Source organism: Lithobates pipiens, unplaced genomic scaffold (genome assembly GCF_037356315.1).
Source record: "Lithobates pipiens isolate NorthernLeopardFrog02 unplaced genomic scaffold, aLitPip1_a1.2 Scaffold_8, whole genome shotgun sequence".
NCBI lineage: Eukaryota > Metazoa > Chordata > Amphibia > Anura > Ranidae > Lithobates > Lithobates pipiens.
In genome coordinates this window covers 459,371,808-459,398,985 of record NW_027507903.1, presented here as the reverse complement: position 1 = coordinate 459,398,985, position 27,178 = coordinate 459,371,808, and the positions used below count along the sequence as shown (strand labels likewise).

At 40.9% G+C, this 27,178-nt stretch overlaps 1 protein-coding gene across 2 annotated transcripts in view; it reads right to left on the bottom strand.

The window, feature by feature from the left end:
• The window catches only part of ABTB3 (ankyrin repeat and BTB domain containing 3), a 455,607-nt gene that overhangs the window by 371,175 nt on the left and 57,254 nt on the right, over positions 1-27,178 (bottom strand). The gene's annotated exons all lie outside the window — the stretch shown is intronic.

Sequence of the window (27,178 nt, the reverse complement as noted above, 5' to 3'; positions counted from 1 at the left end):
TTTTCAATAAAGGAATTTCAATATATAGTTCAATACATTTCAATCAAAATTCATTCATACAAAATACATACTGATGACAAATAATACCTGCCCAAGACTACTGTATTTCATTTTGATAACACCAGAGATGAATAGCCCATCCTACTTTGTAAAACATTACCTGGTAACTTGGCATAACTTCTGATAAGGTCTAATCTCGAGCTTTAGAGAATTCAGACTACGGGTTTATTTCCTATCCCATCAAACTCTCCACCATCTAATTATATAAGCATCTCACCAGAAAAATATTTACACCCCATGCTTCACCACTGCATTCTACATAACATGATCACGGTGTTTTTCTAATAAAGAAGGCGGGCTACCAGAGGCTGGTGTCTAGCCCAGGAGACAGGAGCCACCTGAAAGCCTTCCTAATCTGGGATTCTCTTCCTAATGAAAACCTTATAAAAATGATAATTAAACTGAAGACACAGCATTTTTGTAGCTTTGGATTTAGCAAGAAAGGATTAGAACCTATGTCAGTTTCTTGTCCTGCTTGTATTACCCCATAACAATCCTGGTGTCATAAGCATAGAATAGTTGTCATCAGAAAAGGAGAAGCGAGCAAACCTTCCAAAAGAGCATCCATTTTGGTAGCACCTGTCAAAGGTGGGCTTTCCCCAAACTCGGGAGAGATTTCTGCTAAGAGTGGAATAGGGTCAATGCTTACCGGGACACTCTTGTTTTTTTCACAAATAAAGGCTGGCTTAAAATGGGTCACAAGACTTTGATAAGACATCAATGGATTTTTATCTTTATAGCAGTTCTATTGTTGCCACTGTTCCATATTAAAGCGGATGTAAACCCGATTCCTGAAATTTGAGTTGGGCACATATATTTGCAGTGTTTTGTTATCTCTTTTCAAAGCACTGAGTCCTGTAGCTGTCTTCTGCTCCATTCTTCTGTTATCAGCCTGATAACTCCTAACAAGTTTTCCATCACATATGATAAAAGCAGTCTGAGTTTTGTGTTTGGGAGGATGCTATAAATAGATTAGCAGAGCCCTGAACTATTCAACGATCAGCTCTGAAAGTCTCTACCTATGAGGAGAGGGGGTGTGTGCCTTTCCTCCAATCAGAGGTCTTGGGCTTTATACCCAGGCTTTGCTGTAGTGCTAACTAGGAAGAGAAAATCTAACATTTTCTGAACTTTCTAAACAGTAAATAAAGCTGAAGGCAGCAGATATACATGTAAAACTTATGTAGGGAGATTTGTTTCATCTCTGTGTATCATCTGAGGCTGTTCAATTCACTGGTTATATGTGAGGGTTTACATCCACTTTAAAGAAACCACTGATCCAGCCTCCCATGGGGGCCCATCATGTAGCCAAGTGTCAGCATCTGGTCATGTGATCTTAGCCAAAGAGATGCTAACTGGCCAGCTACCCTATGTTCTTCAAGCTAAGGCCATGTGACAGTTTGGTCAGGCACCTGGTCACATGGCTGACTGTAATGAAAGACCCGGAGAAAGGTTTTCTTCAACCTAGATATTTCAGCAATTCTTTTTTCAACTTTCATAGTTACATAGTTAGTCTGGTTCTAAAGTCCATCTAGTTCAACCAACTTTCAATGCCAATTAAACATTTAAATCATCTAAAAGAAATTGTAAGGAAAAATTAAGTGTAGGGCCTGTATGACAGGGTGGATTAAATTGTTATTTATTTGTTATGTTGATTTAATAAAAGGCCTGACAGCCATTTAACTACACTTTGCGTTAAGTGTCTTACTGAGATTAAGTGGGTGGTGGAGTTTTGAAGGGCAGTTTAGGAGTTTTCTTTAGAGCTTATAGTCCTGTTGATTGGAGAGGAGGCATGTCAAACCTTTACAGAAAGAATACTGATTCCACAAAGACAAACTGATCCAGTGGCTTCAGTACTTTCTGAGCCACTGAACTGGAATGCGGATTGGGATTTCTGACATTAGATTGTGCATGCATGAAAATACTAAAGACAATGGTTCAACTCAACTGCCAAGGAACATCAATTTTGAGAACATCAATAACACGTCCCTATCTATCTACCAGCATAGTCAACACCCCCTTTCCCTCCTACGACTAGCTTCTGGTGAGATACATTGATGTAAAATTATTGTGATGCAATTCAAACAATATTTCAGTTCTCACTTGTTCTGCAATTTGTGAAAAATGAACCGAGACAACCAGACTGTCAAATTGCGTGTGATATAAACATACAGTGATAAATTACTGACCCTGCCATTCACATCTGGAAGCCAGGTCTAATGGTCTGTTTTCGTAAGGAGAGGGAGAGTTTTGTCTACAAGTGATATGATGTATGAAGACAAAATAAACCATACAAAATTTCCTAAACACTATATAATGAGAGGAAAGGATACTAGAATTCCAAACTATGGGGTTTCCTTCTCTCCTTTCTCTTGTCTGGGTTTTTTATAAGTGCTGGAAGCACAGAAGAGTCATTCCCTCTGTGATAGTAGTCCTCATTGGTATGAGAGTGGATGCCTTCAAAATGCTGCAGGAGTCCCTGAGCCACCAGCATGGAGAATTAAATCATTAGTGTGATATGACCTCTGTAATGTGGGGTCTTATCCTCTGATAAGCGTGTTGTGATTGTGGTGGTGTTCACGTTAATAGGTGCTCGTTGAAGGCATAAGAAGTCTGATGCACCATTTGATATTTCAATCAATAGTGGATATATACTCCACCTATCTCTGTCCCTCTTTGTCCCTCCCCACATGCGTACATGGATTTATTTTCCAGCAAATCAATGCTGATGTCTTAACTCCCAAGAACATGCCTACATGCTGTGTGTAGAGAAAAGGCTTCTGGAAGATTTTGTTCTGGGGGCAAGCCTATGTCACCCTGAACTGAGCTGTTTCATGAACAGAACAAGCTGAAAGAAAAACAAATGCGGCGACAAGTACTAGACCTTTATTTAGAAAATAAAGACATAAAAGCATCCACATGGAATGACTGCAGAGCTCGGCAGGGTCGTGGCTGGATTGGCAGATCTGAGCCTGGAAGCGGCTGGGTGGATCAGGCTGTGGAGGCAACGCTGATGGCGACAGAATAGTCCACGAGTAGCCAAGGTTAGCGGCAGTAGGCTGGAGCGGTGTGAAGCGCAACACAGATGACAAGCCGATGCCAAGGAGGAGATACAGAAGGAATCCAACATGGAGGGCATGAGGGAGTGGTTACCTGTTTCGGGGGAACAAGGACCTTTGTCAAACCAGCTTCCTAATTTTGAAAGTGCCTGTCATTAAAAGCTTATGTTACTACTATGAGGTTTACTTACTAAAACTAGAGAATGCAACTCTGCATAGAAATTAATCAGCTTCCAGGATTGTTTTTGTTCAAAGCTTACTTGAACAAGCTGAAGTTGGAAGCTGATTGGCTACCATGCACAGCTGCTCCAGATTTTGCACTCTTCAGTTGTGGTAAATCAATCTCTATGTCTACATCCAACTCCACCAGAACCAGTGAGGGCTTGTTTGGTAGAGGGTCATCAGGAGCTTTGTTTACCGTATCCTACTTTCTGCTTAGATAGCTAAGAATAAGGCTGTCTCCAAGCAGGATCTTAGAGTGTACTAGATTCAATGCCTTTTGTGCTAATTGTGGAGGTTCTGCACTGTTTTGACAGGTGGCTCTTGTTTTGAGAGCAGCGAACACTACCGCTGTGAAAATTTCCCATTTGCCCATATTTAGACTATACATTACAACTGTAAGACCTGCTCTATCTACGAGATCTTGTACAGAAACCGATAATAGCTGAACTATGAGAATAGATTTTAAAAAGGGAAAAGAGGGCATCTGCCCTGAGACCCACAATAATTAGTCTTGCATGTAGCTTGGAGGGTGAAACTATATAGGGGTGTATATCTTTGTTCCATAGTGTTTTAGGAAGCCAAGATTTTTTGTGTTGTACAAACAAAATCAAATCTTTGCTTTGCCCATTCAGGGTTTGTTTAACTCGCATTCAAGAGCAGTATATGCAAATGGATCACCATGAGATTTACATTATGTGATGGCTCTGGGACAATCAACACCGATTTAGATAAAGTCCACAGCCCCATGACACCTACAACACCAAAAACTCATTGCTTATACAGGGCATTTTCTTTACTCCTGGAGATTGAATGGAGTGATGGGAAAAGAAAAAAAAGTAAATATATGCTTCTAGGAAGTTCTGCATGAATCTGTTGCTTTTCTCTGCAGGCATAAAGCCCAGAGTTTGAGACTTAAGAGGAGCTACAATCCCCTACCATAATTTTAAATAAAAAGTCTTTAGTATTGTTATGCAGCACTTTACCACTTAGGGTATTCTTTTACATTTAAATGGATTCCTTATTTGCCAAATATGCTCTAGAATTCTTCCTCAGCAAAGTCTGGTGGCAGCCATTTCAACTATGGGCACCTGAAGTTGCCTCCTGTTCCCTTCCTGGATTTTTTGCATCTGGTTGCCCAGTAATCATGTGCAGGTATCGCGTCTGTGCTGTAAGCACACTGCACAGCACAAACTGTTGTCGATAATTAGTGATGGTAGCTTCGGCAGAAGTTCCCACCCTGTTATGGCAATTTATCAGCAAAAGGGAACTCCTCCTATAATCGCATAATTTTTATCTCAAAATAATGCGATCACACAAACTGAGGATGCTCAAAAAGTCCTGGGATTGATGACGATCATATCCCAGGAGTCTAGGGAGGGCAGAAAAGTGATGTCAATCACCTAGGTGACCTCAAGCGGAAGCAACGATAAAATTGAAAGAAAAAAAAAGGATTTTTGTTTAAAATAATGACATTGCAATATCCAAACATTGATGAACATAAGAGTGTATGACAATTCAAATCAGGAAAAATATAAAAAGCGGGTGAAGATCCGCTTCTGGCTGGGTTCGCACCAGTGGCTGGGTTCGCCTGGTGTGTCCCTTTTCTCCATTTCAGGGATGAATGATGGCCGAATTTTTGGGTGAATTTGGCCCTGAAATGGAGCCAAAGAAGCACAGCATTCCTGTGCAAGCCGCTCTGCAGCCGCAACGGAGATATTGCTCCATAGACAGCCGGTCGCAATCTCCTGTCATGCAAATTGGATGTGGGGAAATCCACATCCAATTCACATAGGTGTGAACCCATCCCAATAGATCACATGGTGAAATAGCCCCTTTAAGCCTCCATTTGATGCCCCTGGGACAAGGTGACAACGCAGAAGCACAACTGGGAGACGGAGCATTGTCAAGGGCCAGGACCTTAATAGCAGAATCACCAGGTATTATTTTAATGAAAACTACAAATTTTAAAACAATGACAATGAATTTTGAAACGACATGAACAATGGCAAAGCTTACATGAGATATTAGTGATTGGGTTCAAAAATAATTAAAAGTGTATGTGAGGGTAAAAACATATTTAATCTATTTAATCTCTCCAATACATGCAAGTTGTATCCCTTTAAAATGTTGCAAGTACAGAAAAATACCTGTCGAAAATGCCAGAAATCTAGTGTACTCATAATTTCCTGTTTGGGCTGCCAACGTAGTGCCTTGTCACCGAAACCCAACCAGCATTGTCAGCCCTGCCTTCTGGACTACAGAACACCACCTATCCCCATCCCTCTCTGTCCAACTCCACATGCATATATTTCTTTCTTTCTCAGCAAAACAAAGCTTCTGCTTTACTCTTGAGAACTTGACCACACCATGTGTATAGGGAAAGAGTACTTGGGAGATGTAGTTCTGGGGGCGTGCATACTCCAATAGGAATTTAACTCTCAGCAGCTGCCAGATATTTACAAGACTGGTGATAATGTAACAGAAAGTAAAAAAACCTGTTTCTCGCTACAGGAACAAAGTAAAAGAAAAAATAAATAATGTCAGGACATGAACTAGACGGGAGAAGGAGATTATGTAATGTCTGGATATATATGTGCCTTTCACTGACCTATCACAGCAGTGCAACATCCCTGATTGTTCTTTATATAGGCTATACATGCTTATCACAGAGGGTTGTATGGGCTGTCCTGCTTATCACACAGACCAGGGACCAGGGGAGGATGAAAGGAATGGATACTGGGAGGCTGGAAGCAAAATCCATTATATATTTTTATGAGACAAGATTCCAGACAAAAATGTGAAGACAAACAGAAGCTGCCCACCAGAGAGGAAGCATAGAAATTTCCAGCAACAAACAAAAGAATATAATCCGAACATTCAACGGGCATTTTTCTCTTTTTATACATTTTCAAAAATTCATTTTTGACTTCCTTTTATATCCAAACTATGTTACGCAACTTGTTATTTTTATTTATTTTTATTTAAGGACAACAGTAAAAATAAAAAAAAAGCTTGGATGAGAAACAAAGGAAACAAGCAAAACACCAAATAAATAAATAAAAATCAAGGGAAAAATATGTCAGAAGAACAAAAGGTATGATTTTTTAAGTATTCGTGGGTACAGAGTTGCATTAATTTGTGTCTTTAATATCAACCCGGAGTTTAGTTTTAAAGAATGTGAGTCTGATACTTGATGTCGGCTGGAGCTTGTGAACGCTTGAAAACTAATTAGGAATAAATAAAGATCTATGCTTGTGATTTGCTAACTAGTTTTGTCACTGTCGTTCTGAAAGACAGTAATAAGCATTACATAGTATATTATGACAATAATCAGAATTTAGCAATCTTGTCCCTGTTTGAACCAGACCATAATGTTTGAGTGACTGATATTTAGAGATTTAGCATGTACAAACATATACTTTCTTATGGGAGATGGGGTTGCAGGCTGTTTGTGGCCAAAAAATAGAACCTACGTTGTACAGCCACCCTCTTCTCCCCATCAAATACTATTCATCCACACCCCTTTAAACACTCAGATTTTGGCCTTAGCCAAATCTTGTCACTATTGCCCATTTCTTGGGTACCCCAGGTATTTGCAAACCTAGCCATGCCCATCACCCTGAATGCTACTGCTAGATAAAGTCCATGTGATCCACTGCCTGGACTTTAGGTTCTATGAAGAAGTTTAGAAGCACCAGATTTTTATTAACGACAACCAAGAGCTGTGTTTTTATTCAAAATAATAATGTGATTTGGTAATGTCGACATATGCTTTAATATTCTGGGTGATGCATAAATTTTTGTGACAAGCCCACTTTAAGCTGCATATAATCCTTAGTGGAATTAAACCCTATGCAAGGTCTGTAGTAGGTACGTTGGCCATTTTATATAAATGACTTGGAGAATAAAATTCTTTGAACGTCCACATCAAATAAATCAGGGAGCAGAGCCGAGTGTTTTTAACTTTTCTAACATCTGGCTGTCGGCTTGGACTTTGGCTGACTTTGGCAGTAGTGATGCTTTTGAAACTTGCGGAGGAAGACTTGTTGAGGGGGGGAAAAGGCATTAACCCGCTCAAACATTTCTCCTCCTGCAGAAACAATGTATCATTCAGGGTTCTGCATAATATCCAACCTGCTGGCTTCGTCCTGTATCCCGGGACAAGCCAAGAACAAAGCCGTATTTCAGCTACCTCCTCTCTCAACTTTATGGCCACGTTCAGGCAGTATGATATAAAAAGAAGAAAGAAAATATTGCTCGGTGTATTGGTAGAAGCAAGAGCTAGTTTTCTAGGTAATGAAAAAGCTTAAAATAACATGTGGTAGGAATCACAGTTCATATATATTAAAAGACTTCAGCCTTTATGGGGAAACGTCTACAGGAAAGGAACAAGAGACCATTAAAAGACCCAGGAAAAGTTTCTTCTACTGCAGTTTAACTCAGAGAGAAACTATTTTTTTAATGTGACTACAGACAAAATAAAAGAAAAATGAAAAGAATAATATAAAATATTTCATACTCCACTGCTGTGTAACAGATTCTGCTCCCCTTCTGTCTCCCAGTTCCACCGTTAACCATAGCCACAGCAGACCATGCAATAGCTATGGAGCTCAAAAGAACAGGGGTCTCAGTACTGTCTGGCTACACAGTGGTTTAAAGTGGAAGTAAACCCATCGATTTAAATAGTTTAAAAAAAAAGGCATGCCGGGAATGCTAACTGCACATTGGCTGTGCTCTCAGCCAAACTATCAAACCATCCAATAGCTGGTGTCATAACGAATCACATGTGCAGCACCATAGCAGTTGAAGATTAACCACTTGCTTACTGGGCACTTAAACCCCCCTCAGTCCCAGACCAATTTTCAGCTTTCAGCGCTGATGCACTTTGAATGACAATTGCGCGGGCATACAACACTGTACCCAAATGAAATTTTTATCATTTTTTTCCCACAAATAGAGCTTTATTTTGGTGGTATTTAATTACAGCTGCGAGTTTTATTTTTTGCTAAACAAACAAAAAAAGGTGCAAAAAAAAAAAAAAAAAAAATCATGTTTTAATAGTTTGTTATAAAATTTTGCAAACGGGTCATTTTTCTCCTTCATTGAAGTGCGCTGATTAGGCGGCACTGATAGGCTGCATTGGTGGGCACTGATGGGCTGCATTGGTGGGCACTGATAGGCTGCATTGGTGGGCACTGATAGGCTGCACTGGTGGGCACTGATAGGCATAGTTAAGGCGGCACTAATAGGCACAGATAAGGCGGCACCGATGGGCACAGATAAGGCGGCACTGATGGGCAAAGATGGGCACAGATAAGATGGCACGGATGGGTGGCACGGATAAGTGGCACGGATGGGTGGCACGGATGGGCACTGATAGGTACCACAGATAGATGGGACTGATGGGCACTGATAGGTGGCACTGATAGGTGGCTCTGATAGGTGGCACTGCTGGGCACTGATGGGCGGCACTGCTGGGCACTGATGGGCGGCACTGCTGGGCACTGATGGGCGGCACTGGGGTGCAGCACCTTTGAGGCAGATTGGGTGGCACTGTGGGTGGCACTGTGGGTGGCACTGTGGGGTGGCACTGTGGGTGGCACTGTGGGTGGCACTGTGGGCACTATGGGCACTGACGGGGGGCACTGACGGGGGGCACTTACTTTTGCTTTTATTTTACTTCAGGATGGCACTGCGGGAGGCAGGTGGGCACAGGCAGGTGGCAGGTGGTCCCTTGTATTGATGGCCGTGATCGGGACTGATGTCCCGATCACGGCCGCCGGTGATCGGCTTTTTTTTTCTCTCCTCGCGCTGTCAGCGCGAGGAGGAATAATAGCCGATTACCGGCTCCGTTCTATCACATGATCAGCTGTCATTGGCTGACAGCTGATCACGTGATAAGGGGTCAGGATCGACCCCTTGCACGGATCGGTGATCAGGCGAGTCTCATAGACTCGCCGATCACAGAGCGCGCCGCGCGCGCCCCTCAGGGGGCGCGCAGGCCGCTCGTAACCGGGACGACGTCAATAGACGTAGTCCCGGAAATGTAGGTCCGCGCTAATGCCGTCATATGGCAATAGCGCGGATCCGAAGTGGTTAAACAGAGGCAAAGATGGCAGCTTCCTTGGCTGAAAACGATAGGGGAGTTTACTTCCAATTTAAGCAGGTAGAAAACACATTCTAATGTGGACAAATGGAATTTATATCCATAACTCGGGGACCTCTATATCAGGGTTTTTTCAACCAGTGTTTATTATAAACCTAGGTTCCTCCAGAGGTTGCTAGGGTTTCCTTGAGCAATAAGCAATTTCTGCCTCCCAGTTAAGTGCCCACTGACACCATTGATCTTTTTAGCTATCTATTCTTCCCAATAACCACAACTGTAAGGCTCGGTTCACACAGGGGGCGACGCGCCGCGACCTGACAAGTCGCCCCCGTTCTGTACTACGGAACCGTTCTAAGAGGAGCGACTCGAGTCGCTCCGACTTAGAAAAAAGGTTCCTGTACTACTTTTGGGCGACCTCGGGCGACTTGCATTGACTTCTATACAGAAGTCGTTTGCAAGTCACCGCTGAGGTCGCGGCAGGTCGCGGAGCGGCAAGTCGTGTCGCCCTCTGTGTGAACCGAGCCTTAGGAACATTCTTTCCATGGACCATCACACTAATGTATCACAAGCTGCATATATAGCAATTTTTGTTTGGGGTTCCCTGAAAGTAGAAAGTTATTTCAGGGGTTCCTCTGTGTTGAAAAGGTTGAGAAAGGCTGGTTTATATGATTGTCATAAAAGGGATTAGTATTTTGTATCAGTAGAGAAATTGGGATAAAGATTAAAAAAGTAGGAGCCTTGTCAAGGGTATGTACAGCCAAAACATTTTTTTTGGTTCTGGATTGAGAAAAGGTTAAAACCTCTATCGAGTTTTCATTGCTGTCTGCATTCCGTTGGGTATATTCACCTCTATTTGAAGTGGCGATCATTATCACCAAGACAGAAAGTGATGGGAAATCATACATTTCAGAAAAAGAGATGAGGAAAAAGCTTCCGATTGGGGCATTTACTTATGCGAAAACTGTCTATAAAGAGATTTTTGCCTCACTTTAAAGTGGAAGTAAACCCTCCTATCGTTTTCAGTCAAGGAAGCCGCCATCTTGGCCTCTAATAATTCTTCAACTGTCATAATGCTGCACATGTGATCAGTTATGACACCAGCCATTGGATGAAAGTTTGAAAGTTTGGTTGAGAGCACAACCAATGTGAAAGTTAGCATTTCCGGCATGCCGGGAATGTAACTGTTTTTTGAAACTGGGTTTACTCCCGCATTAAAGAGATTTTCTCTCATTTCCTGCTTCTTCAGGACATGAAGTAAAGGGAAATCTCTACAATGGGACACAGAAGGAAAAAAATAAGCTTACAAGGATTTTAACCTTCTATACTTTAAAATGTTTTGCCTTTACGCACATTTTAATAGTTTTGTTATGCTGTAGGTCATTTTTACACATGGTGTGCTGTACATTGTATTTATTAATTTGCTCCTATTAGTGTGGTGTTATGATCCTTCCTGACCCCATCTCCACAGTCTCATAGTGTTGGTTGCTGCATCGTACCAAATAGCATTCTGATGTTCCTTGCCACTCAACAAGTTTAACCAATGTGTCTTGTCCCAACGTCTTCCACCCACCAAGGATTTATTCCGCTTTCACATTTTTCTGCATGATATCGAACTTGCTGGATTTCGACTATATAAGCAAAAGACATATCCTGGTCTCAGCTACCTTCTCTTTCTGCATTACCCTGTATCATAGGGGTCTCCAAACTTTCTAAACAAAGGGCCACGTTGACTGTCTTTAAGACTTTAGGGTGGAGCAAGAGTGGGGCCATCAGGATTAGAAAAGGCCAACACGTCAGTGGGAAAAAACAATCCCCCATCTTAGGTGTCAGTGCGAGAACTTGTGCCACGTTGTTGGAATAGTGCACCATCGTTGGTGTCTTTAGGAGGAGTTGTGTCCCATTGTGTCATTGGGACCCATCATTGGTGACATTGGGAGAAATTGTGCCCCATCATTGGTGTCATTGGGAGGAATTGTGTCCCATCATTGGTGTCATTGGGTCCAACTGCTGGTGTTATTGAGAGAAAATGTGCCCCAACTTTGGTGTCATTGCGAGAAATTGTGCTCCATCGTTAACATCAGTGGGATGAATTGTGCCCATCATTGGTGTCAGTGGGAGGATTTAAGCCCCTTAACTGGTGTTACTAGGGATAATTATGCCCCACTGCTGGTATCAGTGGATGAAATAGTGCTCCAAGGGCCACATAAAAGCAAGCAAATAGCCGCATTTTGGAGACCACTGCTGTATCACAATTTCATTGTGTCAGTTTGATTCTTATATTCCACTCAACACCGCCGTTCATAGCTTCACAGCTCAGGGTTATTACTGTATTACCTAATAATATTGTGTTTCTGATTTCTTATCTATCCTAATCCAAATCCTTTCAAGGAATTTATGGACCACTGTGTTTCTAATGTTGTTCTCTCTTATCTTCTCAATGGCTTCATAATCTCTACAGCTCCACTACTCGGTGTCAGTCTTATTCTGATAAGCCTGTCTTTCCTCTTTCCAACATATTCATAAAACCCGATAGTCCTTTCTTTCATGCCAAGGTAATGCAAGAGAACCAGTGGTTTGGTACTTGTCCTATAATTCCTGATTGCCACCATAGTTATGACCCTAGGTGATTTGTCTGGTCCTTGTTCGTCTTAATGTTGTCTGTCATAACTTTTTACCAATATGTCTCTTTCTAAAAGCTATCTGCCCCATTTCATAGTGCCTGAACCAGCCTCTGACCACTTACATATTTTTTTCTGGCTTGAGCTTCAGTGGCTTGTAAGTTCTTCAGTCATCAACACTGAGGCAAGCTCAAGGGCCTCAACCTGGAAGTGTTACTGAACAAATCTCATACCTCCACCATGGTGGAGGGGGCCATGTTGTCATTGGTAGCCCATCTCAACTCTGCTATCAGCCATTTTGAGTATCCAGTACAATGACATTTTTTTTATATGTGGTTGCTTTGAGCTGCTGCTATTTGTACAGCTCCTAAATTGTTTGTGATGTCATTGTACCATTCATTTCAACAATTTTTTTCTATAAGATTATATGTGCATTTAACATATTTTATTTTATGTTATTTACCCGTAAAATACATTGTGTAGACATTCAAACCTCTGAGACTGCTTCATCAGCAGACCCAGCTGACTGAGAGCTGTCACTCATGCCACTAAGACCATGCTACCACTGTTTTAACTACCAGCGACACTATTTAAAGGTGAATGGCATCCCTTTAATGGTGGTTTTGGGGTCGGTCCTGTATATCCATATCCATTGAATAAGGATGACTCAGTAAATTTTGGATTCTTATAGTACTGAGGGTGGCTGTGCAACACTTTGATAGCTCATCCATAGTCTGGTTATCTCACCACTTTTTACGTAATGTATACATAAGCGGGCATTATTCCAATGTTTAAGGATTGGACAGAGCATAAAAAAAACTGTTCCCCTGAGGAAGCTCTTCTTTGGGCGAAACACGCTGGGGAATCATATGATGAACACTTTATGGACCAAGTTGAGAACACTATAGATTTGATGCCATATTTTATGTGTTGGAAATCAGTAGTGGTGTTCTAAATATTATTATATACTCTGGGGTATACCGGGTATATATTCTGCATGGAACCATGTTAATGTGTACTTTGCTTTTAAGTCAAGGGGGTGAAATCCCCCATATGTTTTATAATTTCTATGGGATAAAAATTATTGCTCAAGAACTGACTCTCCTGAAGTAGTCAATTTTTAAAATTCAGAGGCACATTGCATGTGAACAATAATAATAAATGGTCAGGGAAAACACTGCAAGTATGCATGTTAATTACTTGAGTTAGTGACAGGGTCTCTTTTAACAAAGGACCAAGTAGCTAATGCATCATAGAGGAAGAAATCATTTCACGTGTATTTGGGATATATATCATTGACCATATGTAGAAGGGATTGTCCCTCATTAGCAGTGCCGTGCATTTTTTTGAAAGCCAATGGAAAAAGATGAAATGTGCCTTCATTAGCCAGGCCTGGCAAAGAGAACTTTAGAGGAGAGGAGTTACTGACAAGGCGAGGCAGAAATTGCTTTTTCTCTTTGAACAATGGAAAGTATAAAAACTGTGCAAAAACCACAATCTAGAATCTACCATATGAAGTCTTAAACATTTTCTTTAAACCAACAATAACTTTGTTTGACATGGCTAACACAATTATTTAATACACAATTTAAGGTCTAGGAGCCAACATTTCTATAAAAATATGAAAGTGTTACAATAAATCACACATATATATATATACATGTATAAAAACATATTAAAGCAAAACTTTGGGAAGACATAAAAGATTAATGCAGCTCTGTAATCTTTGATGAAGGATTCATCAATCTGACCTGTATCGGCCTCTTGCAGCAACAAGGAGCCAATCGGTTCTTGTAATGACAAAAAACATGCTGGTAGGAGGAGAGAGAAAAGTGACAGCGAGATGTGCTCATAATGTTGCTGCTTTTCCTTCCACTGTCCAATCACAGGCTGGGGGTGAGTCCAGGACAACCTGGGCTCAGAAGAAGTGTTTTGAATGACGATGACCTTCAGAATGAGGACATTTAATGGAAGAAAATCTCTGAATTGAAGCTAAATATTGCAGAAAAATCAGGTTTTGTCAGGTTTTGTCATTTTATCTTTCAATGGGCTATTCAGTTTTTCTGGCTTTCCAAGGGGGCACTTGCCGAGGAGGAGCCTGGAGCTCCGGTGGGGGGACCCAAGTAGAAGAGGATAGGGGCTGCTCTGTGCAAAACCATTGCACAGAGCAGGTAAGTATAACATGTTTGTTATTTTAATTCTAGAAAAAAACTAAGCTTTATTGTCGCTTTAATTTAATTTCAATGTATAATGGAAAGAAGCAGTTAAAGTGGTTGCAAACCTCTGAAATAAAAAATGAACAACGCATATCCTTCTATAACATGTACTTGCGTCAACCCAAAGCACCTAGTGTGATTTCTGTCCGGCCTCTCATTCCTCTGCTATCTGCATGAGTCACTTCTAACAGTCTAAGCCAGGGTCATGCCTGTGATTGTTAGGGTCTTGCAATGTCTCATGGGACTTGTAGTTTCAAAACAGCTGGAGAGCCGAGGTTCCCTACCCCTGGTCTATGCTGTCACTGAGAAATCTTGAGAGATGGCCCTGCCCCTACAGCATAGAACTGCCAATTGACAGCCTCAGCTGTGCATGTTTCCTATGAGTCTGTGTGGAGGGGGGTGTGTCCTTTCTCTCCACTCAGATCTCAGATTACACCCAGCTCTCAGCTGTGCTGTATGTGACATCAGATCCCTACATTCTGAGTCTGGAATCTTAGAAATGCTGTGTAAATTCTGTACTTTGAACAGTTGTAGAGCGGAGAGGGCTGCAGATAAACAAGTACAACTTATGTAGGAGGATTTGATTAATCTCTGTGTATAACTTGAAGATAGTCACCTCAATGGATATATGTAATGGGCGACAACCCCTTTAAGCATAACTGTGTCGAATCAGAAGGCAGCAAGTAGAGCTTGCATATATAAAGAAAAATAAGGTGGCTCTCCATATACATATTCATTACAAAGTTTTTCCTTGGCTAATAGTTGTGGTTTTCTTACTTCCAAGAATTTTAATTACATAACTGCAGTAAATGTGGTCATATTCTCTTCGGGGTTAAAATATATCAAAAGGATTTTTTTATTTTTTTTTACTGATTCTAATTACATTTCAATAAATGCTTTTATTCTCTTCCATTTGGTTCCAGAACTGAACGATTTCCATGTATGTATGAAAGAAAAGGAAAAAAAGAAACCTTATTGAGATCGCCATGGTACATAATTAAGAACAGGCCAATTCCAGGAGTAATTTTCTCCCTAAAATCATTCAAAGGAAAGACTTGAGAGGAAGCGTGTACAAGGTTTTTGAAGTAAAGAGGGAAAGAAAAGGGTATTTAGGTCTAACCTAGACCTCTGTCAGTCTGCGAGTCAATTTCTGTGCCATCGCATTCTCTGTGATCTATAATAAATGTAGAATACTAATTACTGCTAATGTAAGCTTTGGTAATGAAGGGATATAATATGCATGCCCATTTTAATATTCGGACACTGTAACTTAATGGGTTAAAACATATTATATAATTCCCTGTCGTGTGAAATCAAAGAGTTTTTCATTTCATTCGGGCTGCTACAGCATAAATTTATATTACTGAATTCCTGACTATCCTATTCTCAGTCCTTTTGTTTGAAGTGTTTGATCACCAGACAGGACTGAAATGGTGTACATCAAGGCGTTAGTCATGTTGTGATGGTAAAATTACTTTTCTAAAAAGAAAATGAATTGTGCAAGCTCCAAAATAATTCTAGGACAGTGGATGAATTTTTATAAAGAGAAAATATAAAGGTATGGTGATATTTCTTGCAATACACTGTCAATCAAAGTTAATTTTACAAAATAAAGTCCAGAGCATCCTTTCTCAACCAGGGCTCCGGGGAACCCTAGAGTTCCTCACAGGGTTGCTAAGTGTTCCTTGAGCAATTTACAATTTCTGCCACTCGTATATGTAACTACAGACAACCTTTATCTTCTTTTAGCTATCAGTAAGGAAGGTATTCCTTCTGCTGACCCTCAATGTAAGAAGCAGTCTTCTTACTGACCACCAAACTAATGTACCATAAGCTGTAGATATGTAAATTGTTCCCTGAGCCCTAAAAGTTATTTCAAGGGTTTCTCCGATGTAAGGACCATTGTTCCCACTGACCACCACACTAATGTACCATAAGCTGTAGATATGTCATTTATTGGCAAAGGTTCCCAGAGACCTGAAAGTTATTTCAAGGGTTCCTCCGATGTAAGGAGCATTGTTCCCACTGACCACCACACTAACGTACCATAAGCTGTAGATATGTAGTTTATTGGCAAAGGTTCCCAGAGACCTGAAAGTTATTTCAAGGTTTTCGCGATGTAAGGAGCATTGTTCCCACTGACCACAACACTAATTTATCATAAGCTGTAGATATATCAATTATTGGCAAGGGTTCCCTGAGACCTGAAAGTTATTTCAAGGGTTCCTCCGATGTAAGGATCATTGTTCCCATTGACCACCACACTAATCTACTATAAGTTGTAGATACAGTATGTAGTTTATTGGCAAAGGTTCCCTGAAACCTTAAAGTTATTTCAAGGGTTCCTCCGATGTAAGGATCATTGTTCCCATTGACCACCACACTAATCTACTATAAGTTGTAGATACAGTATGTAGTTTATTGGCAAAGGTTCCCTGAAACCTTAAAGTTATTTCAAGGGTTCCTCCGATGTAAGGAGCATTGTTCCCACTGACCACCACACTAATGTATCATAAGCTGTAGATATATCAATTATTGGCAAGGGTTCCCTGAGACCTGAAAGTTATTTCAAGGGTTCCTCCAATGTAAGGATCATTGTTCCCACTGACCACCACACTAATGTACTATAAGCTGTAGATACAGTATGTAGTTTATTGACAAAAGTACCCTGAAACCTGAAAGTTATTTCAAGGGTTCCTCCAATGTTACGAGCATTGTTCCCACTGACCACCACACTAATGTACCGTAAGCTGTAGATATATAGTTTATTGGCAAATGTTCCTTGAGACCTGAAAGTTATTTCAAGGGTTTCTCCGATGTAAGGAGCATTGTTCCCAGTGACCACCACACTAATGCACCATAAGCTGTAGATATGTATTTTATTGGCAAAGGTTCCCTTTGACCTGAAAGTTATTACAAGGGTTCCTCCGATGTAAGGAGCATTGTTCCCACTGATCACCACACTAATGTATCATAAGCTGTAGATATATCAATTATTGGCCGGGATTCCCTGAGACCTGAAAGTTATTTCAAGGGTTCCTCCGATGTAAGGAGCATTGTTCCCACTGACCACCGCACTAATGTACCATAAGCTGTACATATAGAAATTATTGGGAGGGATTCCCTGAGACCCAAATGTTATTTTAAAGTGATACTAAAGTCTAGTGTTTTTTTTTTGTTGTTAAAAATAAACATGTTATACTTACCTGCCCTGTGTATAGTGGATTTGCACAGAGCAGCCCAGATCCTCCTCTTCTTGGATCCCTCTTTGATGCTCCTGTCCCCTCCCTCCTGTTAACTGCCCCCACAGCAAGCAGCTTTCAGACATGGAGCCACTGCCCGGCCCTGTCCACTTTCTCTCCTCATTGGCTGACTGACTTTGAGTGACAGCAGCGGATGCCAATGGTCGCCACTGTCTCAGCCAATGGAGAGGGGAGTCCTGGGCATTTGAGACACTCCTGTAATATTGTTGGATTTAGATGGGGCTTAGGTAGGTATCAGAGGGGCTGAGGGGGGCTGCACGCAGAAGGTGTTTTATCTTAATGCATACAATGCCTGCCTTTACAACCACTTTAAGGATTCCTCCATCTGAGAAAAGTTGAAGATTGCCGGTCCAGAGAATTTGGTGGTGACTACATCATTCTGTGAACATTTTAGATACATTTTGTAAAAATGGTCTGGATTTGCGAGCATGGAAAGAATTTTTATCAGCAAGGGTTTGACAAATTCTTGAAATACATAGGCGGCAAGGGGAAAGGTCAGCAGTGACAGCGGTCTGGAAAAGCAGAATATACTCATGGTGAACTTCTGGTTGTTTGGGACTTTGCCATAGTTATGACCACTGTGAAAATTGTTTCTATACCACTAAATAAAGAGTATCTGTTTTTTTTTTTTTTTTGTATCTAAAAATGTATATTTTTAAGTCTTAATTCCAGATTTCATTTAACTTTAAAATGGAAAGGAGAAGTCCAGCCTGAGCTTTTTAGGCTGAGCTTCTCCTATGGGTCACAGGGGTGCAATTCGTTTTGCACGCATTCCTGTGACCCATTTTCAGCGGAGAGCAGTCTGAAGTCCTCTCTCTGCTGACGTCACTGGAATCAGTCGAGGCAGGGCGTCATCCCGACTTAAGAAGTCTGCATAAGACCAGCTTCCCCGACTGGTGGCCATCTCAGTCGAGGCTGAAATGGCTGCTTCCCCGCCCCCCCCCTCCCCCCAGCTCAGTGCTCCAATGAGCATGGAGGAGAAGAGCAGGAGAGATGCAGACTGACAGGCAGCATCTCTCCGCTCTGGGAGGTGAGAGAACCAAGCCATCTGCGATGTTCGGTGGCTTGGTTCTCAGTGCAGAGTTGGCGGGGGACAGATGCAGCATCGGTCTGATGCTGCATCGACCTAGGTAAGTATGAATATGGGGGGGGGGGGGGAAATTCCCATACTTCTCTTTTAACTGTATCTGAGCACCACAAACAGAAAAAGCTATTTCATTTTTTTTCCACTCCACTCTTCCAGATGAAAGCAAAAACATGCCCATGAAGACTCTTGGGATGTATGACATTATTTTGGCCTTAACCGGAAACCAGGAAGCAACTGAAGAAATGTAAAAAAATAAGTTTGAAACAAGTAAATATATCTTCCTATCTATTTATTAAGGCTAGCAGCACAAGAATTACAGATAGTCAATGTTGATTTAGAGAGTTTAGTTATGATTTAAATAATTTGTTTGAAAAAAGCTGGTTGGGATTATTTCCTCACCAATACATGCACCAGGTCAGCACCTATATAAAATATATGTAGAACCAACCAAAAACAGTATACAGTTCTGTGTTCCAGCAGTAGTACAGGAACTCCCCATCCTATTCACAGAACAAAACTAAGTAGGACTTTTATGAAAAAATACAAAGCTTCCTCTGACTGGTTGAAGTAGAGATCATGACATCACCTGACCGCACCTCAGCCAATCAGAGATAGCCTAATATTCTTTTACAAAGCTTCCCATTAATGACTGAGCAGCAGAAAGTCTCCCTACCATTGCTGCATGTGTTAGAGAAGGGATTAGTCTGTTTGGACCAGCATGTTCCACTTGTCCTTGTATGGCTTTCCTGTCACGCCAAAAGGTAGGTTAGTTGAGTCCTGTCTACATTGGCCCTAGTATGTGCGTACACATTGGCTAAACACATTGTGTATTCAGATTCTGCATACCAGCCCAAAGTCCATGGAAACTATGTATGGGTTTAGGACCAGTTGACCTACCTCATAAAAACTTGCCAAGAACATTCTATGAAAAAGGCTCCAAAGCCTATCAGACATGGTGCCCAGAGCTGGCCCATAGAATCACCAAGGGTCAGATATGACTGAAAGGCTAGCACACACTCTATGTAAAATAAATAAAAAATTTGTGTTAGATCTACTTTAATGTACATAAGACGTAGTAATGCTAACATATTTTTCTGTTTACTGACTTACAATGCAAAATCTGTAAAATACCCATAGATTACCAAACCGAGCTACACCCCGGGGCTGAATTGCATGTCTTAGGCTGAATTCTTTCAAGTGCGTGTTTGGTTTAATTACATTAACAGCATATTTCCAGTTTACCAGGGGAACTACGAGAGATCTTCAGAGCCCTGTGAAAGAATTTTAGGATTTTTCATGCAAAGACACTATTACACAAAGTGTAAATGCTGACTGCAATTTACCCCGGGTCATGTGGTGTGCTCAATAATTCACATGCCATTCATTCACACTAGCAAGAATGTTGGTATACTTCCTGTAGGCAATGCTAAAAATGTTTATCTACACTCCACTGACAAAAACTTCAAGGTTTTTTTTTTTATCTTTGACATTTTGCCCAGTAAGGACAGATTTATCCCTGTTAAGGGGAATATGCATTTAGTTATAAGTAAGAATTACTTTCACTTTTAAGATATTGAGTAAATTTTAAAGCTCATAGATGCTCATCAAGCATCATGAAAAAAATGCCATTCAAGTATATATACTTAACTTAAAAAAGTACCATTTTGCCAATTGATCGCGGGGGAAAGAAAATTGCATTTTTTTCCTGCCTGCAGCAGACTGATGACATCATCTAAGCCTAGGCAAAGCCACTGGCCTAGAGCTCAAAGAAGGCTTTTTTAATGTCAAAAGCAAACAGCTACAAAGGTTGTTTTTTTAAAAATTAGGTTTTTGCAGAATATTGTGACATGTCAGGAAAGTATAATTTTCTTTCAGACTTTTAAAGTTAATAAACATTAATTTTAAGAATCTGTGAATGGCTCCTCTCTACCACTGGTGACACCTGTCAGGTTTTGATGGCTGTGGGTGTCCCCCATTATGGAGATTCACACTCTCTATTTGTCCTGCTTACTATTATCATTGGGAGTCAAACTGATAGAAAATCCTGAATTTTGGCTTGACTTCAGAACCACAATAGGGAGTAAATCTTCCAATGGAGATGCTAGTTCTGGTGACAACCAGGGATTTCTTCAGTTTGGGGGGATTTCCTCTTATTTCCTGTTCTGGCTATTGGACAGGAAGTAATTGGAAATTTCCTCAATTGAACACAGATGCCAAAAATAGGCTAAAGGTTAAAGGTTTTCTAGCTTAAAGTGATACTAAAGTCTCGTCTTTTTTTTCTTTAAAAATAACAAACATGTTCTACTTACATGCTTTGTGCAGTGGCTTTGCACAGAGCAGCCAGGATCCTCTTCTTCTCGGGTCCCACGCTGGCACTCCTGGCCCCAGCTTGCTATAGGAGCACCCAAGCCGAGCCGCAGCTCTGTGTGTCTATTCAGACACAAAGCCGCAGTTCTGCCCCCTCTCTCTCCTCATTGGCTAACTGACTTTGATTGACAGCAGCAGGAGCCAATGGCACCACTGCTGTATCACAGCCAATCAGGAGGGAGAGAGACCCGGACGGCCCAGGCACTTGTGCACATCGCTGGATTGAGATGGGGCTCAGGTAAATATTAGGGGGGCTGAGAGGGGTTGCTGCACACAGAAGGTTGCATAGAACGCATTAAGATAAAAAAAAAAGTTTGCCATTGCAACCACTTTAATGTATTCTTTGCATTAAGATAACATACCTTTTAGGTGCAGCTGCCCCCAGCCCCCCTAAATACTTACCTGAGCCTAATCTTAGTCCAGTGCTGTGTGGTGCTGCTCTATCTCTCCCTCCTCACTGGACTCAGTAAGAGCAGCAAGAGTCATTGGCTCCTGCTGCTGTCAATCAAATACAGAGTGATGAGGGAGAGGGGGGCAGGGCCAAGCCACACTATGTGATTCAATAGATGCACACAGTGAGACTCTGGATTGAGCCTGCACGAGTACCTCCCCTAGCAAATTGCCTGTTATAGGGGAGATAATCAAAGAGGGGAGGAGCCAAAAGAGACGGCAGGGATCTGAGAACAGGAGGATTGGGGCTGCTCTGTGCAAAACCACAGAGCAGGTAAGTATAACATGTTTATATTTAAAAAAAGTTTTTAATATCACTAAGACAAATAAATGCATTTTCTTTACATGTGTTTTATTAAGGACAAATAGAAGAAATCCCATCATTTCAGCTAACTTTTTCTCTGGAAAACTGCTGTAATTTGTTCCTTATATATCATATTTAATTTTTGACCTTTTTATGGTCTTTACCTTTGCCTGGAGATGGGCTTTAATGTATTTTTACATAGGAGTAGCTGTCTGTTTTGATATTAAACTTTCCTATATTATTGCCAAGGAAAGTTCCACCATGGCAAGTACAAACTTGAGGTCCAGGAACATTACACTGTATTAGAATTTGCTCTATCCCTCAGCCTTAATGAAGAAGGATGGGGGCTCCAGCCATTGTTAAAGGGGCTCTTTCTCCAGCAGACCCCCCCCCCCTCCCTCTGCAAAAAGAAAACTTAGATTTAGTGCTGATTGTGTTGAGTGGGGAGGAACTGTAAAATGGAAGGACATGGGGGAAATTAAGGAAAAATTGGCACGTCCCAAAGTACAGCTATGTCAAGGCTCCACCGTCTTGTTTTATCAAATCAAAATGCTTAGATAGGTAAAGTTCCATTAAAACTGTAGTGCTACATGTTGTTTATCTCTGTCGCAACCCGTAACAAATTGATGATAAAGTGCATTGGTTTGTTGGTAAGCAGAAAACGTCCTTTTTCCATGTTGCTTATCGGTTATCTCAGTGTGACAAATAATTTATATTGGTTCATGACACTTCTCAGATTCCTGACAAATCCAGAGTCACAAGAAAATCTTTTGTTGCCATTTTCTTCTGCAGGTAATTTAAAGTGTTTAATTAAATGGCCCTGTTTGTACTGGGTCAAATCCAATTCCTTTTTGTTGACGCTTCTAATTGATTTCAGAAAACAGATAATTTAGTGGGTTGGTTTTAAATCCCGCTACATGCAGGAAGGCAAGTTTTACATGAATATATTATATATAAGAATTATATATATTTTTTTCTTGTATATATACAGTAAATAAAAACTGCCATTTTATATCGAGGTCTTCAAACTATGGCCCCCCAGTTTCAAAAACTACAATTCCCATCATGCCTAGTCATGTCTGTGAATATCAGAGTTTTACAATGCCTCATGGGATGTGTAGTTCCGAAACAGCTGGAGGGCCGTAGTTTGAGTATCCCTGTTTTATATAATATATATATATATATAATATATACTGTATTTATTGGCGTATAACACTCACCTTTTCACCATGAAAATTGGGTGCAAATAGCGTGCGCGTTTTATACGCCAATACTACAATTTTTAGCTGCCTCAGAGGGGACAAGGAGGGCGGGACGAGCGCCATCAGATTACATACAGTGAGAATCTCCCGTTTACTTGGTGGCCTCTGTGATAGGAAGTCCCGTCTTCTGGGCCGCCATTGGACCACTGTTTTGTCTATCATAGGAGATTCTCATTCTATGCAATCTTTTGGCGCTCATCCCGCCCTCCTCTCTGTCCTCTCTAGGCTGCAGATGGACATTGATCAGACTGCATTGATGGCAATGGTGAGGCTGCATTGATGGCACTTGTGAGGCTGCAGATGCGCATTGATCTGGCTGCATTGGTGGCACTTGTTAGGCTGCAGATGGGCACTGACCTTTATTTTGCTTCAAAGTTCCTTATTTACAATATACGTTTTTTTCCTGAAACTTCCCTCTAAAAATGAATGTGTGTGTTATACGCAGATAAATACGGTAATATCCAGCTACCACTCCCTCCTAGTGCAACACGGCACCGGAAAGGAAATAACCTCTCCCTCTCTGCAATCATCTGGGACATGTCACAGGTCTCAGATGATTGCCCGGCCAACCACAGCCGGGCGCCCACAGTGACAATGTAGGCGCTGTAGAGAGGAGGGGGAGACAAGGTTTTTTTTTTTAAGCGGAACTCCTCTTTAAACATAGAAAAACTACATCAAAAAGTTGTAGGCCCAACAATCCGGCTATACTCATTAGCATGACTGTTTGTCTAAGGCAGTGATTCTCAACCAGGGTTCTGTGGAACCCTAGGGTTCCTCCAGAGGTTGCTAGAGGTTCCTTCAGCATTGGGCCATTTCTGCCTCTCAGATAAGTTCCCACTGACACCATTGATCTTTTTAGCTATCTGTAAGGAGGACCATTCTTCCCACTGACCATCACACTAATGTATCATGAGCTGTAGATTTCTAATTTTTAGCAGGGTTTCCCCCGAGACCAGAGAACTATTTCAAGGCTTCCTCTGTATTGAAAAGGTTGCGAAAGCCTGGTCTAAGGGCTATGAGCCCAATGGAATCAGCAACTAGTCCCCAAGAAAAATCAACAGATAGAAATGATTATCAAGTAACATTAAACTTTTTTTAAACCACACGCAACCCAACTAGCAGACCCCCCAAAGTCATCTTTCATGAGCAGTAGAAAACACTGGTTCTCCAATGACAATAATAGCCCTTCCACACTGATCAGTTTTTGATGTAAATTTGGTGTTCAAAAAGCTGGACAAAAATGCATGAAAAATGTATCCCTTGAAATCCTATGAAACTCTTCACACCAATGAGATGTTGGTGTTGTGCAATTTTTAAAGTTCTGCATGCTGCATTTTGGAGCATGTTTAAAAAAAAAAAAACACACCAACTGGAATGAATGCAAGACGCATTAAAAGCGCATTAAAACCACATCAATAATGTGTTTTTGGTGCATTTTTTGAGTTACATGTTTATGTTTCACGGGAGCATGATTGGGGTCAGGCAACCAGAAAACACACCAAAAACGCATCAAGACATACCAAAAACACATATGCATTTTTTCTTTTCAAGTGTGAAAGAGCCCTAAGAAAAACAGGAACATATACCACAGGGCAGGAGCCTATACAGGTGTCATGGAGTAAAGTAGAAAATCATTATTTATCATCTATAAACTTTTATTTTTGACTGCCCTGTTTTATTATACCAAATTAGTCAGAGCAGGTGGAGCTGTGCTTTAAATCCTTAACACATTTTTGCTATATATATATATAAAACAGTATTAGCTGTGTCAGATCAATCTGACATAAACCATGACATTGACAAAAGATCACGGATGACTATTACTAATACATTAAGTGTAACATTCCTTACAGGTAACCTTTAAAGCTCAAAAATGCTAAGTGCAATTACACTTGTATGTCTGTGTATTATTTTGTATCCCTTGTTGACTTGGGCCGCGTTACAAAAGGCACTATCCTCTGCCGGAACGGAAGCCTTTTATGTTTGCTATGCTTAAGTTTAGCAAACAATGTTACGCCTCAAAGAAGGTGACAAAGGATTGGTACATTTGTCCTCCGTTGTGAACAAAGCAGTGCAGTGCTTCTTTGTTGTCACGTAATAGTGATATTATGAAACAACATTTTGTTTATTACATTTACTGCTATAGTCTGAAAGACATATTCATAGGTGTGCATTGGGGTGTGCACCCCAAAGCTCAAACACATATGCATGTATGTGCATACTGGAGATACTGACGGTGTAATTGGAGCAGTGGACAGAGTCAGAAGGGCAGAGATTGGTGTCAGTTTTTATTTTTATTTATTTTTTTATTATTTTTTTTTAATTTTCGTTTTTTTATTATTCATTTTATTTTTATTTTTATTTTTTTAGCAGCTCCATTATGTAAGCGTTTTACAAGGTCACCTCACATATTGCTTTGCCATTTTTTAATTTTATTTATTTCATTTTTTTTGCCCTTGATTGAGATTGTCTCTTCTGTTTTATTGGTTTTCTCCCTCCACTCCTTCCTGCGCTATTTTGGCTGTGGTCACATACTCATTACAGTTCACGCATTCTCACTCATTATAACCATTCCAATTATATTTTATTGTGCCCACTTAGACCCACTAGCACCATTACCACACTGACAATGCACTTTTTATTTCAGACTACCCTCAGGCAGCCACCATGGGTTCACCATTGTGTTTCCCCATGTACAAGCAACTTGTGTCATGTGTTTTGGGGGGGGGGGGGGGGGTTGTATGTGCGCCTTGCTGCACGTGGCTCTATATTACCTCAGCTCCTGTGAGAGACAACCCATGGGGCCTTGGCCCTATGGTCACTGTAGTCCATCGCATTGGACCCCATGAAAGTAACCAGGGCGGGCTAACCCGCCTTTCCTTGATATTATCAGCTATAACCACACTAATTATATTTTATTATACCTTATAGATATACCCGAGCATCCGCCCCTGAAGTGTGTTCTTACACAAAATGCGTCGGTCATTTGTGATGCTGACTCATGTCTGTAATAGACTATCAATCTAGATCAGTGTTTCTCAACTCCAGTCCTCAAAGCACCCCAACAGGTCATGTTTTCAGGATTTCCCTCAGATGAAACGACTGTGGTAATTACTAAGGCAGTGAAACTGATCGAATCACCTGTGCAAAATAATGGAGAGCCTGAAAACATGACCTGTTGGGGCGCCTTGAGGACTGGAGTTGAGAAACACTGATCTAGATTTTCATCTACCCATTAATTACGGTTTTACTGTTTTATAAGATTTCTATTTTTTTCCACAAGTGCTGCCCACATGATGTTTGTACATATATGAATTAATCTAATGTAATAATCAATTGTTTTAGAGTGGATATATATTTATGTACTTTTTATCCATGCCACACGTGTATGTAGATGTGTGGGTGGATCATATATGAAATGATATACCCATTGTCAATGTGGTCTTTAAAGCAGAAGTAAACCCATTGATTTAATAGTTTAAAAAAACAGTTACAATCTCGGCAAGCCGGAAATGCTAACTGTCACATTGGTTGTGCTCTCAACCAAACTGTCAAACCATCCAATGGCTGGTTTCATAGCTGATCACATGTGCAGCATAATGACAGTTGAAGATTAAACAGAGGACAAGATGGCAGCTTCCTTGGCTGAAAACGATAGGAGGGTTTACTTCCACTTTAATATCGCCATGTTTTCTAGATATTTTTTCATGATCAATAAATTTGTACTTTTTCAAATCTACCTCCACAATGTTAACAATCTCATTCAAAATCCTGCCTTTCCTTCTTTAGTTACTCGTACCAGAGATGGAGGCACACCACATATGTGCCTCATTTAAAGTCACAAAAATTTCCCCCCCTTTTTTCATTATTTTTTTACAATTTTATTTTTTTTGTTATTTTTTTAAAAATATTTTTAGGAGCTCCTTTAGGGGGCTTTCATGAAATGGTCTACACAGAGGGAATCTGCGCCACACGGGGTGATTAGGGTGTGTCCAGGCACACCTGGCACACCCTTTGCACATGTCTATGGATTTATTGCAAACCGCAAACTGCTGGCTGTTCAATCCTTGCTGTAACAATCACAGCACATACACAATTCTGGTGCTGAGGATTAGGTTGCAGAGATGCAGTACTGTTAGGCTACAGTCACATGGGTGCATGGAGGAG